Source organism: Ranitomeya variabilis, chromosome 3, assembly GCF_051348905.1.
Source record: "Ranitomeya variabilis isolate aRanVar5 chromosome 3, aRanVar5.hap1, whole genome shotgun sequence".
In the NCBI taxonomy this organism is placed as follows: domain Eukaryota; kingdom Metazoa; phylum Chordata; class Amphibia; order Anura; family Dendrobatidae; genus Ranitomeya; species Ranitomeya variabilis.
Genome location: NC_135234.1, coordinates 174,616,825 through 174,633,905, shown reverse-complemented (window position 1 = coordinate 174,633,905; position 17,081 = coordinate 174,616,825). Strand labels below are relative to the sequence as shown.

Here is a 17,081-nt window from a genome sequence, read left to right as displayed (position 1 = left end):
TGGATCAGTCTGATCAGCACAATCGGGCCATTTTTCTCAGATGGGGAACCTACGGTTGCCTGCACCTGCCCGCAGAATGCAGTCAGAGTTTAGTCGCATTTGCTGCCAGCCAATCATTACAATTTCAGCACATATTGCATGATGGATGGCCAAACAGATGGATCTGCTGTCAAAAAGTGTTTCTTTTATGACACAGAGGAAGGGCACGAGCAGGATAAGTTTCCTAGAATCACTACTCAAGTTATTATAGCAGTTTTTGGTACAGAATGGTAGTATGCCAGTAGTAGATACAAAAAACACAAAATGTTAAAGGGAACCTGTCACCCCTCCCCCCCAGTCGTTTGAAACTAAAAGAGCCACCTTGTTCAGCACTAATGCTGCATTCTGACAAGGTGGCTCTTATAGTTCTGGGTGCTGTAACTAGAGAAATAATCAGTTTTTTAATTTGTCAGAAATACCTTGTCTTCAGTCAAGGAGGCAGGCGTTTCCCCCCCTGCTTCAGACGCCACACAGACATCACTCAATTCTTCTTGGCGCCGGCTCCTCACCGCTGTTTTGAAAATAGCCGGTGCCTGCGCTCTTTTTTCCTGTCTGGTGCAGGCGCAGTGAGCGCTGCCCGTCTTTCCTCATATGCAGTCTAGCTGACTGCGCCTGTGCGGCTGCCCTGCCTGTGAATCGCAGCCCCGCAATGTGAATAAATCATAAGTCACTGCAGGGCTGGGATTCACAGGCAGGGCGGCCGCACAGGCGCAGTCACAGAGACTGCATATGAGGAGAGGATGGGCAGCGCTTACTGCGCCTGCACCAGGCAGGAAAAGAGCGCAGGCGCCAGCTATTTTCAAAACAGCGGTGAGGAGGCGGCGGCGCCCGGCGCCAAGAAGATGTGAGTGACAGCAGTGTGCTGTCTGAAGCAGGGGGGAAACGCCGGCCTCCTTGACTGAAGACAAGGTATTTCTGACAAATTAAAAAACTGATTATTTCTCTAGTTACAGCACCCAGAACTAAAAGAGCCACCTTGTCAGAATGCAGCATTACTGCTGCACAAGTTGGCTCTTATAGTTTGAAACGACTGGGGGGGGGGGGGGGGGTGACAGGTTCCCTTTAAGGAGGGACTTCTCTTCCTGCTTAATTCATTTGCTTTGGATTCAAAAAAATAAAAAATAAAAAACAGACGACTGTCTATGTCCCCACGGTCAGTAATCGGCAGCGCTCTGGACGGAGCACATGGCCGCTCCATTCAAAGTGCAATGTGTTCATTGAACCGTGCGGAATCACCACGTCTCAATACATTGGACTGGTGAGATTTATCTTGCAGACACAGAGCGTCTCCGCAAGATAAATAGACATGCTGCAGTCTGGAAAGACGCTCCGCATGTCCGTCTCTGCAGGGAAGCCGAAGGTGTCTGTGCACACATAGTGGAGATGGGATTTCTTGAAATCCCATCCACTATGCTGTAACATCGGGCCACTGAGGGTTGGAAGCAGCAGATGTACGCAGCGTCGAACCCGCACAGTTTACTGACCGTGGGAAAATACCCTAAGAGAACACAGAAGCACTAAGCTAGTCAAGTGCTCCAGCGTATGGGAGACCTTGCCAAACAATTGGCCGGGGGCGGTTACAGACACTGCTCTGTACCCTCAGAGCAGTGATTGAACTGCTACCCCTTGAAACCCAAACGCTGCAGGAGGGAACAATGGTCATTTTCTCACCGCATCATTTGGGTAAGTGAGGGTGCCAGGAAGGATAGTAACGCCATTAACCTGTAGATTAACTGCATTATTTTGGCGATAGGTTCCCTTTAAGGGGTTGTCACACAAGGTATATTTTAAATTAATATTTCTTGGAATAATAATTATTAGGGATGATGGAATAGCTTTGGATAAGTGCTTATCCGAATAGCTACATCGGTAACCCAGATACCTTGAGCGCCCCCGATAATCAGCTGTTCGGTGCCGCAGCTTCATGTGTCACGGCTGTGTGACAGTCACAACACATACATGGAGAGCCTGTAGTAGTAACGGTCTAGGTGGTTGATTGATTGATACACCGTTTGCAGCTGCAAGAGCAAACTATGTATATCAGCAGACGGTGAATGGTCAGCGGAAAGGGCATGATGCAGCCCATGAGCCAATGTTTTGGTCCACGGGCCGGACTGGGAGAGCCAGGGGGCCGGATGTAGCCCATGGGCCGCACTTTGCCCAGTAGCCCATGGGCCGCACTTTGCCCAGATCTGTTCTAACAGGTGGCTCTAGCGGCCATATTTTGCAGGTTATGAAGTTCGTAAAGTCTTTACTTCTAATTGTACATTACACAACGGAATGTGACAGCAAAATAAATGCTATCATTTTCCATGTAGCCAAACACATCAGCTCCTTGTTGGATATAGACAATAACGCATTTGTCTTTTCCGTGTGACAAGCTAACTATGCCAGAACCATTAAAACCGAGGCTAATAATTCCAGATAAATGGTTTAATCACAGAAAAGGCCATTATACAGCACGGAAAAATGTCCAGCATTTTAATTAATTATAATGGATTGACCAGTTATTAACGGGTGAGCAGCAAGTTGTGCTTTTGGCATTAGTACTGCCTACGATGCAAAGATTGGGACTTTACGCATTTTATAAGCAAACGGACAACATTTTATATAGAGCCCTGAACCCAAGTGCAGTGATAAATGCCTGTCATTACGCAAATAAAGCAAAAAGCTCACAATCAGCACATAAGGGGGCTACATATTGGAGTTCCAAATATCAGGAACACAGATTCCACCCGTAATGTGAACTTGAGCAAATATGAGAATTTTAGATGAAGTGTAATCTTAGGGTACCGTCTCACAGTGGCACTTTGGTCGCTACGACGGCACGATCCGTGACGCTCCAGCGTCGCTCCAATATCGCTCCAGCGTCGTAGACAGCGGTCACACGTTTCAATGCACGACGCTGGAGCGATAATTTCATGACGTATTTGCGATGTAGAAGCCGTTGGTTACTGTGCGCACATCGTATACAACCTTTGTTACACGATGCGATCATGCCGCCACAGCGGGACACTTGACGACGAAAGAAAGTTTCAAACGATCTGCTACGACGTACGATTCTCAGCGGGGTCCCTGATCGCAGTAGCGTGTCAGACACAGCGATATCGTATGGATATCGCTGGAACGTCACGGATCGTGCCGTCGTAGACAGTACCCTTAGAACCATTTGTGTGTTGTGCAGACCACTGAAATTAACTGGTCATTATTAAAGGGAATCTGTCAACCCAAAAATCGTATATGAGCTGCAGCCACCGGCATCAGGGGCTTATCTACAGCATTTGCTGTAGATAAGCCCCCGATGTAACCTGAAAGGTAAGAAAAACAGGTTATATTACACTCACCCAGGCGCGTTCCCGCTGTAGTCCGGTCCAATGGGCGTCGCGGTCCGGCGCCTCCCAGCTACAAACGATGACGTCCTCTTCTTGTCTTCCTGCCGCGGCTCCTGCGCAGGCGTACTTTTTCTGCCCTGTTGAGGGCAGAGCACAGTACTGCATTGTGCAAGCGCCAGGAAAGGTCAGAGAGGCCCAGCGCCTGTGCACTGCAGTACTGTGCTCTGCCCTCAACAGGGCAGATAAAGTACGCCTGCGCAGGAGCCGCAGCAGGAAGACAAGAGGAGGACGTCATCGTTTAAAGCTGGAAGGCGCCGGACCGCGACGCCCATTGGACCGGACTACAGCTGGAACGCGCCTGGGTGTGTATAATATAACCTGTTTTTCTTATCTTTCAGGTTACATCGGGGGCTTATCTACAGCATTACAGAATGCTGTAGATAAGCCCCTCATGCTGGTGGCTGCAGCGCATATACGATTTTTGGGGGTGACAGAATCCCTTTAACGTTGGCCAAGCACACAAGATATTAATTTGTAGACCGATGACAGATCCACCTACGTTTGGTGACATCCAACAATTCACACGGGACAGATGTAACTAAGTCACAAGTTTCTCATTCACAAATTAATGCCAGTCCACCAGAGGTGATAAATGCTAGATCATGAGAACAGGGTCCCATGTAACCATTTGAATGGAGCAGAGGTAGAGCACAGGCTTAACAGACCCATTCTTTACATATGGAACTGTGAGAAAACCAAGTGAAGTCATAACCTGACCCTTCTTTCCCTGAACATATGTCTGCACACACATATTACATTGTGATATTTTCCCACTGAACTCAGTGTTCGATCACCATTAATCATCTAGTGTGCATGACTGCCTTAAAGGTTCTGTCAGAATCTTTAGTGTTTCAAATCTGCTGACCATGTTCGATAACCTTGTAAAGCAGTTACAGTAGACCTGTTTTGATGGTGATACCAACTGCATTAGGGTAAAATATTTTATTCTTCAGCACGCAGTGATTCCTTATAGCCAAAGGGTGTTGCGAAACAGTGAGGTGTCCTAGGCACTGCTGACAATGCTCCCCAAAAAGTCTTGATTGACAGCTGAAACACCCATCAAGAAACCCGCTAGACCCATCACTTAAAAGGGGTTGTCTGGTATTCTTCACTTCAGAGGTGAGCAATGGTTACATTCTGACCCTACATTTCTGCCAAGATGCATGCACTTCTGATAAGGAGCAGACAGACGGCTGTATTTCTCGTGCGAGGATCGCATCGCAATCCTCAGACTGGACGGCAGCTCTCCTGACCTGGTCTGTGCACTGAGATGCGATCCTCGCGCAATAAACACGGCTGTCTGTCTGCGCTCTTAAGAATAGGACACAACCATGGCACCTGACGATCATGCATGCGCTTCTGCACTTATGTGTGGTAAGGTTATCGACACCGCTCACCTGATTAAGTAATCTGCACCGGCCGATGTTAATTGTGATAACGTTACTCTGAATTGATTATCCAATTCAGCAGAACAGGTCAGTGGTTGTAATCTTTAGGGGGGGGGGGGTTTATTAATTTTTTTTTTTTTTTTTTTTTAATACAAGATATTTTTAATCCCACGCACCAATATTAGTCCCCTTAGGGGATTTGAACCTACAATCATCCAGTCAGTCATACTATATACTGCAATATCAAGAGCAAATCTCTGCCTCCTTTAAGGTCCAACATAAAGCAGCAAGATGGAGATGACAGGGACCTTTAGGAGGCCACTGGCAGCCATAGTAACGCATTAGTGGTAAGTCATGGCGCCAAAGGAGACCATGAATGGTAAACAAGAACTTATTTCTGTCCTCATCTGTTAGAGACAGACTCAATATAGCCGGTATCTGCTGTGTTTGGAAGGAGCTCAGCTCCTGAATCCCCCTCCACATGCTATCACCCCCTCAGTCACATACATGTTTATAATATTGCATTAAACAGCGTCTGCGTAGTAGCATTTATTGGCCATCCGAATTACGGTATGCTACTGCACAGGCACCGCCATCTTGGTAAAGACAATTTTTTCCCCTCTAGCTAAATGGCGCCAGTTGCACGGTAGCATCTATCGGATTGCCAATAGGTGCTACTGTGCAGGCGTTGCCATTTTAAGATTTTATTATATTTTCAGAATAAATGTATATGACTAAATAAAACAACTGAATGCCTATTATAGATGCAATCATGCTGCAGAGCAGATGCTGCTGCCGGCGCTGCTGAATCGGATTTTTTTTTAATAGACATAATATTCAGTATTGAAGGATCAGATACCTGTCATTTAAATCCAAAAGGATGACGATCAGGACACAGCACCACATGAAGGCTATGTGCAAATGTCAGGAATTGCAGCGGAAATTTACACGGCAAATCCAAAACTCCCTGCCGCGGGAAAAACGCATGCGGAATTGCCATGCGTTTTCCCGCTAAACACTAGCGTTTTCCAAGCGATCTGTAGCATTGCTTGGAAAACTGATTGACAGGTTAGGCCTCTTTCACACTTCAGTTGTTTGACGTCAGTCTAAAACCGTCATTTTCCTCAAAAAACGGATCCGTTTTTTTTTTTGACGGATCCGTTTTTTTCCCCATAGACTTGCATTAGCGACGGATTGTGACGGATGGTCGTCCGTTCCATCCGTCATGCGACAGATCCGTCAAAATTTAGCGGACGTCATCTAGACATTGACGTTCATCTAGACGTTTTTTGTCTCCGTTGAAATGGCGGATCGCGACGGATCCGTCGCGTCCGTCATTTCATAGAATGGCCCCCTATGGGCGACGGATCCGTCGCGATCCGTTTTTTGGCGGATCCGTCGCCCCAATCCGTTTTTTCAAGTTTTCTCAATTGCGCATGCTCCAAAAAGTATATACAACCCCCGAGTAACGGTTCCGTCAAAAAAACGGATCCGTTACATCCGTTTTTTCAACAATTGTGACGGATCCGTCGATCCGTCACTTTGTCGGAAGTGACTGACGCCAAACGACTGAAGTGTGAAAGAGGCCTTAGTCACACTTGTCAAACATAGTGTTTGTCAAGTGTGACCAACTTTTTACGATTGATGCTGCCTATGCAGCATCAATAGTAAAAAGATATAATGTTAAAAAAAAAAAAATAATCATTGTATTCTCACCTTCCGGCGTCCCCTGCAGCGTTCCCGATGCTCCCGTTCCCAGTAATGCATTGCAAGAATGACCTGTGATGACGTAGCGGTCTCGCAAGACTGCTACTTCATCACAGGTCATTGCTGCAAGACATTATTGGGAACGAGAGCATCGCGAGGAACGGGAAGACTGCCGGAAGGTGAGAATATCAATATTTTTTTATTTTAATTATTATTATTTTTTTTAACAATTATATGGTTCCCAGGGCCTGGAGGAGAGTCTCCTCTCCTCCACCCTGGGTACCATCCGCACATGAGCCGCTTACTTCCCGCATGGTGGGCATAGCCCTATGCGGAAAGTAAGCGGATCAATGCATTCCTATGTGTGTGGAATCCCCGCGATTCTGCACAAAGAAGGAACATGCCGCGTTTTTTTCCGGAATGCGATTCTGCCGCGGAAAAAATGCAACATGTGCACAAAAATTGGGGATTGCATTCGAATAATAGGATGCTTAATGTATGCGGGGTTTTTTTTCACGGTTTTATCGCGTTTTTATAGCGAAAAAACGCAAAAAAACACTCGAAAAATCCTGAACGTGTGCACTCTCTCTGCACACACCATAGCAACTGAATAATTTATCAAGCCAAATACTCAGTGACTGGCTGCAGCGGTCACCTAGCAGTGTGGCCGGTCTGACAATTTACTGTCCTGTATTTTGTGGCTGGGGGGGGGGGGGGGGGTCAGTCCTCGTGAAGCCCCGGCCTTTAAGTGGCATTCCCGTCCTCACAGATGGATTTTGTCAGCTTGTAGAAACAAGAGCTTTTGTAATTTACTAATTTTATCGGCTTCAGGACGGCCCATAGATTCGATATGTCCAGCCGGTCTTGCTCTTACTCTGCAGTGACCTTCTAAATTGTCCCTGCATACTCGTGCAGCCACATGTAGCTGCGGGGATCAGGCTGTCCCAATAGTTACGGAGGAAACTTATTTTATTACTGTCTGTGCCTTCTCCATCACTGTATACACAATGCTTAAGAAGAGATGTGTATGGAGAAATTTGAAGCGTTGACGGCGCGTCATGTGCTCACTGTGCATAGTGAGGAAGCAGGAGCTGCGGGAACTTAGGAGACCCAGACAGCTTTTAAAAGTATGCTGGTGCTAATTCTTTGCGGTGATATTGAAGCATACAGCAAAAAATAAAAGAATGTGACAGACAAAAAAAAATATATAATAATGCATCACAAAAATGACGAATACACAAACTAGTTCATTAATTCATTAATGGGGAGGGATAAATATCTAAGGCCTGAACTGGTTAATCTATAAAATTGCAGCCATTCTGGAGATATTAACACCTTTGTTTACATTTAAGAGACCGCCCACCACTGTGGGTACCTAGATGAAGCTGGCTAGGGGGTACCAGCATGCCCCAGCTTCTCATGACCGAGCATGTTCTGCTGCCTAGTAGCAGTGGTCAGTCTCCAGGGCAACGATCTGTAAACAAAATTGTTAATACATTACGAAGGGCTGAAATTTTTTTTAAAGAACCACCTATTCATGAAGAGGAGACTACCACTATAAGAGGCAATTTTCAGCAGATAAATATATTTAAAGAAAAACTGTCATAAGATAGTAAACCAGGGGCAGGATGAGTCAGACACTGGTCGCATTATTGCAGTTCTGACACGCTGCGGCATTTCAGAAAAGCATACTGTGAAAAGCAGGATCCTCTGTGCCCACCTCCTCATGAGCCCCCAGAATGATGGGCAGCAGGAATCACATGACAGGTTCCTTATAGCTTGAATCAGACTGCAGTGAGGAATTTCTGTTAAGCTGCAGTGTGTTATGATTTGATCACAGGGACTAACCCAGCACAAACGTAGATAAACATGCTGAATGCCCTGGCTGTCCATCAGCACTATACGTCACAGAGTCGGGCAACAATCCACACAAGTCACCAAGCTTCCTACAGATGATGAACTAGGCAGGGCATGAAATGCCAGTGGAAAGTCAGAAGAAACATGACCGCCTGCTTAACTCTTCCTGGAGAGAAGCTCGTCACGTCCCCGCTTCTATGGGTGGTCACAGAACAGTCACTATCACCACAGATGACAAATCATTTCCATCCCTGGATGGGCGGCTGTGAACACAGGAACAAGTGCGCCCCCTAGCCTCTCATCTGTGCGCTGCTTTTATTTAAACCAAACCAGTACAACAAACTGTTGGCATCAGCAAAGTGTCAAACTCCTCTGTCTATGTCCCTTTAGATTCCATGTCACAGCAGAGCGATCTGAGGGGTATTACACACAGCACAGACCCCTCAGAGAACAGGCTTCCCCTACAGATCCCATAGCAGAAAGACCTGAGGGGTTTACATACACAGACCCCTCCGTACAGCACAGGCTTACCCTACAGACCCCCAGGGGCAAGAATTACATACACAGACCCCACAGTACAGGCTAACGCCCCCTACAGATCCCACAGCAGGCAGACCTGAGAGGTATTACATACAAAGACCCTCAGCGCAGTACAGGCTGATGCCCCCTACAGACCCCATAGCAGGCAGAGCTGAGAGGTATTACATACACAGACCCCATAGCGGGCAGACCTGATGCCCCCTGGCCGATGCCCCCTACAGGCCCCGTAGCAGGGAGACCTGAGTGGTACTACATACACAGCCCCCTCAGTACAGCACAGGCTGATGCCCCCTACAGACCCCATAGCAGGCAGACCTGAGTGGTACTACATACACAGCCCCCTCAGTACAGCACAGGCTGATGCCCCCTACAGACCCCATAGCAGGCAGACCTGAGAGGTACTACATACACAGCCCCCTCAGTACAGCACAGGCTGATGCCCCCTACAGGCCCCATAGCAGGCAGACCTGAGTGGTACTACATACACAGCCCCCTCAGTACAGCACAGGCTGATGCCCCCTACAGACCCCATAGCAGGCAGACCTGAGAGGTACTACATACACAGACCCCATAGCAGACCTGATGCCCCTTGGCCGATGCCCCCTACAGACCCCATAGCAGGCAGACCGGAGAGGTATTCCATACACAGAGCTGATGCCCCCTGGCCGATGCCCAGCAGCCCCGATCCTTTCCCTGGTCACAGCCCGTCAGCAGTCCCACCACACCCACTGGGCACCATGGTGGCAGGCAGTGCTCGGGCTGCCGACAGCCTCACTCCCGCGGCAGTAGCGGGGATCTCAGGGTGAGCGCAGCGCCGCCGGGAGGAAGTCAGCCAGGCCTTAACCCTTCCGCCCTCCCCACCCTGCCCGGACAAGATGACAACCCGGGGCCTAATGTGAAGGGCGGGCCGCATCCCCGGCGTTTCCTGAGCGTCCTGCCCGCTGCCCTCTTCACCACAGAAGTTCCCGGGCAGCCGCCACTTACCCGGAGGTTCGCTTCTTCCACAGCGCTGCTGCCGCCACCTCCAGCCGGATCCCCCGGCAGTGCCCTCCTCCCCTGGTGTGCGCCCAGAGATGTCTCCTAGCCGAACACACGAGCGTACGTACCACTGCCGACACTAGCGCCTCACGCCGGGAGCCCGCCTCGCCTGTGCGCGTCACCGCCTCCTACTCGCGGGGAAGAGGCGGGACCTGCAGCCAGTGAGCGCGCAGCGTCTAGTGACCCAACCAATGAGCGCGCAGGCGCTGCGGGACCGTTATGTGATGTAAGCCCGGCTTCCTGTCACACACCGCCAGTTGTACGTGCGTATAGAAGCGGCTGTAATTACAACGTGTATATGTCCGCAGCCAATGGCAAAGTACGCTATAGGCACAGTGACGTGTCAGGACCCCGCCCTGGGGTCAGCCACTGGGGCACTGAGCCCTCCTGTCCCGCCTCTGACCTCAGCGCTCCAATCCGGACCAGGCAACAAGTGCAGCTCTTCCAATAGGGTCTTATTAGCTAGAAAACCTTCGCAAAACCTCTCCTAAACAGACCAATCAGCGTTCAGCTTTCAATTCCACTGTGTTGTGTATTAAATACAAGTAGGATTCTGATTGGTTGTTATGGACAGCTGGGACACTTCTCCATAGCAACCAATCAACTTGCTGCTTCTATTTCCTAAAAGGGGTCTGAAAAAATGAGAGCCAAAATGTGATTGGTTGAATGTTCTTGTAGTAGTCATGAGGAATCTCAGAGTGATCTAAATGCCTTACCAATCGCAAATGTGTGAGGCAACCTTTTTTGACATCAGGAAACAGGGTTTTTATGTTTATTGGCCATTGTATATTTATTGGGAAAAAAACATTCAAAGATGAATTTTATTAAAACTAGTCAGAAGATTATCATAGACTAGTAAATCACTCATTGGAGGACCCAGCCTGACCGCCAGATATCCTGACCTGTGCTAACTGAAGTGCTTTATGTATAGTTATACGGCAGTTACCTCATGTGAGGAGACCAGGCGGCCTGGCCGAGCCTCATGAGCACGATACAGGGTGAATTCTGGCCTTATGGTGCCCATACACATTTGGTAAAAGCTGAAATGGCTGACTTCAACCATAATGAACAATCAATGGCTACTTTGGTAGCCAAACACATGTTGGATTTTTGGGAGACTATGATAAGAACTGGCTGTACCGGAGAATAAATCCAATATTGGCCAATGCAGCCTGAGACGTATTCTTGGCTGTCAACGAATGATCGTTCGTTATCCCATTTTCATCTAATGGGCATGGGGGCCTTAATAGCAGCAGCTGAATTGAGCGTGGGTCAGTCCTACACACCTATCTTCCATTCTTTCTTAAAGAAGCACTCATCCCATCAAAGTTTTTATCCTTAATATATTGCGGTCATCATATTATATAGCACTGTGTACTTACAATTGCTCATTTGTCTTTCTACCCAGTTAATTCTTCTCTTTGCTCTATGTGGAAACAGGAAGTCTCATTTGATGGGAGACCTAGTTTAAGGCCTGTCCCACACGTCCAGATAACTTCGGTACCGGAAAAATCGGCACCGGAATTATCCGTGTCCGTGTGCCCGTGCGTTTCTGCGGCACATCAGTGTGGCACACGTGCGGCCGACTGGGTACCACACGCACCGTGCAGGAGACAGCGCTAGAGATAAGCGCTGTCCCCCCCACGTGGTGCTGAAGCCATCTTCTCTGCAGCAGCGTTTGCTGTAAAGAAGATATGAATAATCCTTTTTTTTTTTGTTTCTCGTGTTTAACATAAAGATCCATGTCCCCACCCTCCTCCCACCCCCTGTGCGGCCGCCCGCTGTTTTTAAAATACTTACCCGGCTCCCTCGCAGTGTCCTGTCCTGGCCGCAGCTTCTACTGTATGAGCGGTCACCTGGGGCCGCCGTTTACAGTCATGAATATGTGTAGCGCCCCCACCGCCGCAGGGCTGAGGGGTACCCGGTACCGGGCCTCTGAGTCTCTGCTCTGGGGTTGTCACGGTGGCTAGGCCCGGTCCGTGACCCTGCTGAGGGGCGTACAGTGAATATTAGATATGGATGGTGCTGCGGTGCAGTAAATAACGAGGACACCAGGTTGCAGTCTCTTTACCTCTTTACTGAAGGTTTTAGAGTCCTCAGTCCAGAGCGCTGTCAACAGGGCTGTCTGAGACCGGCCGGTCCAAAGGCACATCTGGAGTTCTCTTTACAGGTGGGAAACAGTGTCTACCTTCTAGCGCTGTGTGTTGTAGTCCTTCCCTGCTGAGCTCCCGGGATAGTCCTCACAACTGATTCTGTCTGTCTCTGATGTTCGTTCTCTCCGTCCCCCAGGTGATATGGTAGGACGCATTCGTATGACGGGGTAGGCCTGGAGTTCTTCCGGGACCCTAGAGTCGCCCCTCTCCCACAGCTGCCTCCGTTGTCTGCTTAGGTGATTTGTGTGAGACAGCCAACCTATAATTGGCTGTCCGGCCGTGGTTTGCAGTAGTACTTAGAGTCTCTTACTTTCTCGGCGTTCCGGCCACCGACTGTTTGCGCCTCAGAAGGATGTTGCCTCGGTCTAACAGCACGACTCCTTCTGGTCCTAATGCCTCTTTTCTGTATTCCCGTTGTTCACTGGTTAGTTCTGCTCTTAGGAGTCTGCCAGGATCCCATCCCTGACAGGTCCTCTCACTAGCTCTTCCCAGTTACTTCTCTCCCCTCTTCCTGTCCAACCCCCAGTTTTACCAGAGTGTGAGGAGTGGCCTACTAGATAGAACCACCCCCCCTGGTGGCCGGAGTGTGAAGTGTAGTGTGAGTGTTACCTGGTCAGAGAAACTCCTTTAGTGCAATCAGACGTAACATCACTCCCCTTAGTGGCAGAGCGACATCACTGCAACGACCAGGACTCTGGGGCGCTGCATATGCGGCTCCACCTCCCATAGGGGTGGAGCCGCATATTCATTTCTGTAATGGGCGGCCCCACGTGACCGCATACAGAAACAAAAAAAAAAAGGGTTATTCATATCTTCTCTACAGCAAACGCTGCTGCAGAGAAGATATGCATGGCAGCTTCAGCACCATGTGGGGGGGACAGCGCTTACTGTAGCGCTGTCTCCTGCACGGCACACGGACTGCACACGGACATCGTCTGTGTGCGGTACGTGTTTTACACGGACCCATTGACTTTAATGCGTCCGTGTAATCCGTGCGCTCCCACGAACACTGACATGTCTCCGTGTTTGGCACACGGAGACACGGTCCGCAAAAAATCAATGACATCTGCACAGATGCATTGATTTCAATGTGTCTACGTGTGTCAGTGGCTCCGGTACATGAGGAAACTGTCACCTCACGTACCGGAGCCACTGACGTGTGAAACCGGCCTAATAGGAGTGCGGAAGACTAGCTAAAAGCACTGGGATATCTCTGGTCCAGGTCCCATAGAGAATGAGGGGTGCCCATGATTGTCCACCGCTCCTTTCACCCAGAGCTCTTCAGATCCTTGGTTATTAGGATCAGTTTGGACCCCAGCGATTGGGAAGTAATCGTACTGATATGGGATATCTTCCAAACGATCGAGGATAATTAATGGGATTCATTGAAGCGTTCCAGGTTTATTACCTCATTAAATGGCATTGGTCTGAATTGCAAAATCTGGCCTGCTCATGAATGTCAAAATAGGCGGTGAAGGGGTTAAGACAGACTTTCTAAAGCTTTGTTTTCCTGTTTTAAAGCGTACTTATGTTTTACAAAAAATCCTATATGTTATATAGTCTGAAAAATGCTACTGATCAGTGGGGTCTTTGTCCTGAGACCCCATGATCATGCAATATACAGCTCAGAGTTGCAGTTCCTGCATGCATGAGTGCACAGAACAGTGTATGAGTTCAGTATTGAGTGTATAGGTATGCGCACCACTGGCACAGAAATCTTATTGAGCCCGTACAACGCTATATGGGCTTGTTTCCATTTGCGAGAAACACGTCCGTGTCTCGCATGTGGAAACCAAGCTCTGGCGCCGGCACTCCAGAGCAGAGCATGCGGCTCCATGTGTTGCTATGCGGCCGCACGCTCCGCTCCAAAGTGCCGGCGCCAGAGCTTGGTTTCCACATGCGAGACACGGACGTGTTTCTTGCAAATGGAAACAAGCCCTATGCGTTATCCTCCAGTAACTGGGCACTTCAGAGATCTGGACCCGGACCCCCAGCAATCAGCAAACAATTTATATGTAATATATAAAAAACGATGTGCAAATGATAAAGTTTAACCATTATGGAAAAAAAACATTGCATAGCCTCACATAATGGGGCCCATTCATCATTTAATTTGCACTCTTTTTTTATTTGCCTTTGTTTTTTTTTTCACCCTTTTCACTTTATTGTGCCTTCTTTATGTTCTTTGCCACTCTTGTTGTTTGTTCGTCAGTGTGGGCTTGGATAGACAATTACAGATATTTTCACGTAATTCATCATTTAAGACATTTTAAAAAGTGTCAATTTTGGGGCACAATTGTGCTCGACTATTGCTTTACAATATGGAGACATTTTGTCTTTTTCTTCAATAATAACTTCTGTGTGAGTTATACCCTAATTACTAATTCCCTTTTTCTAATCAGCCATATCAACTGTAAGGTTATGTTCGGCCTCGGAAGATCACGTATTTGGGGAATCATCTGTCCCTAAAATTAACAGCATAGTACATTACAATACTAATAGATGGGGTATTACAAATTGTATTGCAGGTCCCCCCTCAGATTCTTGCTCTATGAATTCACCCTTTTCAATACATGGTGTCAGATTTGCTCCAGTTTTGTGGCAAAATCCAAATTCTAAATGGAGATTTTGCTGTTTGATGGCGTTGCGGTCAGGGCTCTGCGACCAGTCAAGTACTTCCACATCTAACTCACCTAAACATGTCTTCAAGGACCTTGCTTTGTGCATTGGGGCACAATCATGAGGAACAGAAAAGTATCTTTCCCCAAACTGTTCCCACAAAGGTGGGAGCATACAATTGTCCAAAATATCTTGGTAGGCTGAAGCATTAAGACTCTTTACTGGAACTAAGGGGCTTAGGATGACTACTGAAAACTACACCTTGACATCACTCCTCCATTAAACGATATAATGCAGTCAGGCAGATAGCGTTTTATTAGCACTGGTCAAATCCTGTCTCGCCATCAGATTACTAATCAGAGAAGTGTAATTCGTCACTCCACAGAACAAGTTTCCACCTCTTCAGAATCCAGTGGTGGTGGTGTGCTTTACATCACTTTATCCAACTCTTTGCATGGTGCTTGGTGATGTAAGGCTTGCATGCGGCTACTCGGCCATGGAAACCCATGCTATGAATCTCCAGCAGCATAGGTTTGTGCTGATGTTAGTGAGAAAAGAGGTTTGGACTGTGCAATTATGGAGTCAGCATAGCCTTGGTGACTTTTCTGTGCTATGCTCATCAGCACTTGGTGACCCCGCTCTGTAACTTTACGTGGTCTTCACTTCATGCCCTTGTTGCTGTGGTTCCTAAACGCTCTCACTTATCAACATCATCACCCACAGTTGGTGGAATTTTTAGGAGGGAAATATTTTCACAAACTGACTTGTTACACCCGAGGCATCCAATTACAGGACCACGCTCGAATTCTGTGAGTGGTTTATCACGGGTCATGCTGTAACAAATTAGAGTAAAGAGAGATTTCATGGCTAAGAGATGGATTTTATACACCGGTAGTAATGGGACTGAATGAAAAACCTAAATCTATTCCCAGGTGTGTCCCAAAACCTTGAATGCAAGCAAGTAAGGCCACATTCACTCATTGAGTATTTGGTCAGTATTTTACCTCAGTATGTGTAAGCCAATACCAGGAGTGGGTGATAAATACAGACGTGGTGACGTGTCTCTATTATACTTTTCTTCTGACTGTTCCTCTCCTGGTTTTGGTAAATACTGAGGTAAAATACTGAACGTGTGACCGTGGCCTAAGGATCCCAGGACAAGAACATCAAATGGGCCTTGGTTATTCTCTAAAACTCTTTATATAATAATAGTTTATGAAAAGGGGGAAACCGCTGTGACAAATGGAAATTTACTTCCTTTCCTCTAACTAGAAATACATTTTTTAGCAAACATATGAGTGGATTTTTCTCATTCCAGAGAGACGTAATGTGCACTCAGCAGTGGGTTAGTGATGTCGTTACAGCCCGGCCGTCATGTGAGGCTTCCGCTCTCGTAGTGAAATTCAGCAATTCTTTAAGGAGCTTATGTGGCCTGTGCTGAAGCAGGAAGCTGCTGATCTGTACTTTCACACTGAAGTAAAGCCATTGTTTTGTGCCGCCTGAAATATCTCAAGTATTTTTGCTTCTCAAGGACTCAATGTATCATAGTAGCTCGATAGTTATAAATGAACATAGCAGTATGTCCTCAATTCTATTTAGAGGGACGTCTAATATTTGGTGATTGGTTATGGGAATTCAGACCAAAATAGAAGTTTTACTAACACTGAGAAATGGCAAAAGCCAGAGCTGCCATTCTCTAGGCTTGTGGGTGCACACGTCTTATAGATGCCCGCATACCTCAGGAAGACATCGGCGATGTTTTACCTCAAGCATCTTTTCTCGCACCTTTCTGGACGTCTTTTGCAGTTGCTTCACTGCTGACATCTTTTTTAAATGAATTCTCTATATATTTCAAGAGGAAAACGCCAAAAAAATTGTCAAAGTCACTTCTTTTAGCCTCTTCACAGCTGTCAAAGCCTGAAATGGTTAAAAGTAAAGATGAAACATATGCACAGTAAGACATTTCGACAACTGTGCATATGTACAGTCTTTTTTTTTTTAAGCTTTTTCAGGTGTATTCTAAGTGGAACTTGCCTGAAGAAGGCAGCACGTGAACATACTCTAACAAAGTTCCCGAATTCTACAGAAACCACATCATACTTGTGCTATTGTCGTGTATAACAGAGCCACATCTCATCATCAATGTGCCCAGAGATTCAATAGCAAAATCTGTTCACCAGTGAATGGATATTTGGATTAGTTTGCATGAACTAATTTTCAGAACAAAAAAAAAAATCACAAATTAAACATTTGTTTTTTTCACTTGAAAAAGATGCCGGTACGTCATTGAAACGCTTTGTGAATAAAAAGCCTTTTCCTCATCATCATCCAGCAGCGCAGCCCACCTT

At 47.2% G+C, this 17,081-nt stretch overlaps 1 protein-coding gene across 3 annotated transcripts in view; it reads right to left on the bottom strand.

Annotated features, from left to right (window-relative positions):
- Nucleotides 1-10,268, bottom strand: part of RAP1A (RAP1A, member of RAS oncogene family) — a 57,470-nt gene extending 47,202 nt beyond the window's left edge. Inside the window, exon 1 of one of the 3 annotated variants that reach the window (XM_077294894.1) lies at nt 10,030-10,268. The gene's annotated coding sequence lies outside the window, so the exon portion shown is untranslated. Of the gene's footprint in view, nt 1-9,907 lie in introns of all 3 variants that reach the window. The other 2 variants (XM_077294893.1, XM_077294895.1) reach the window with 2 other exon arrangements.
- Between the last annotated feature and the right edge of the window lie 6,813 nt (nt 10,269-17,081).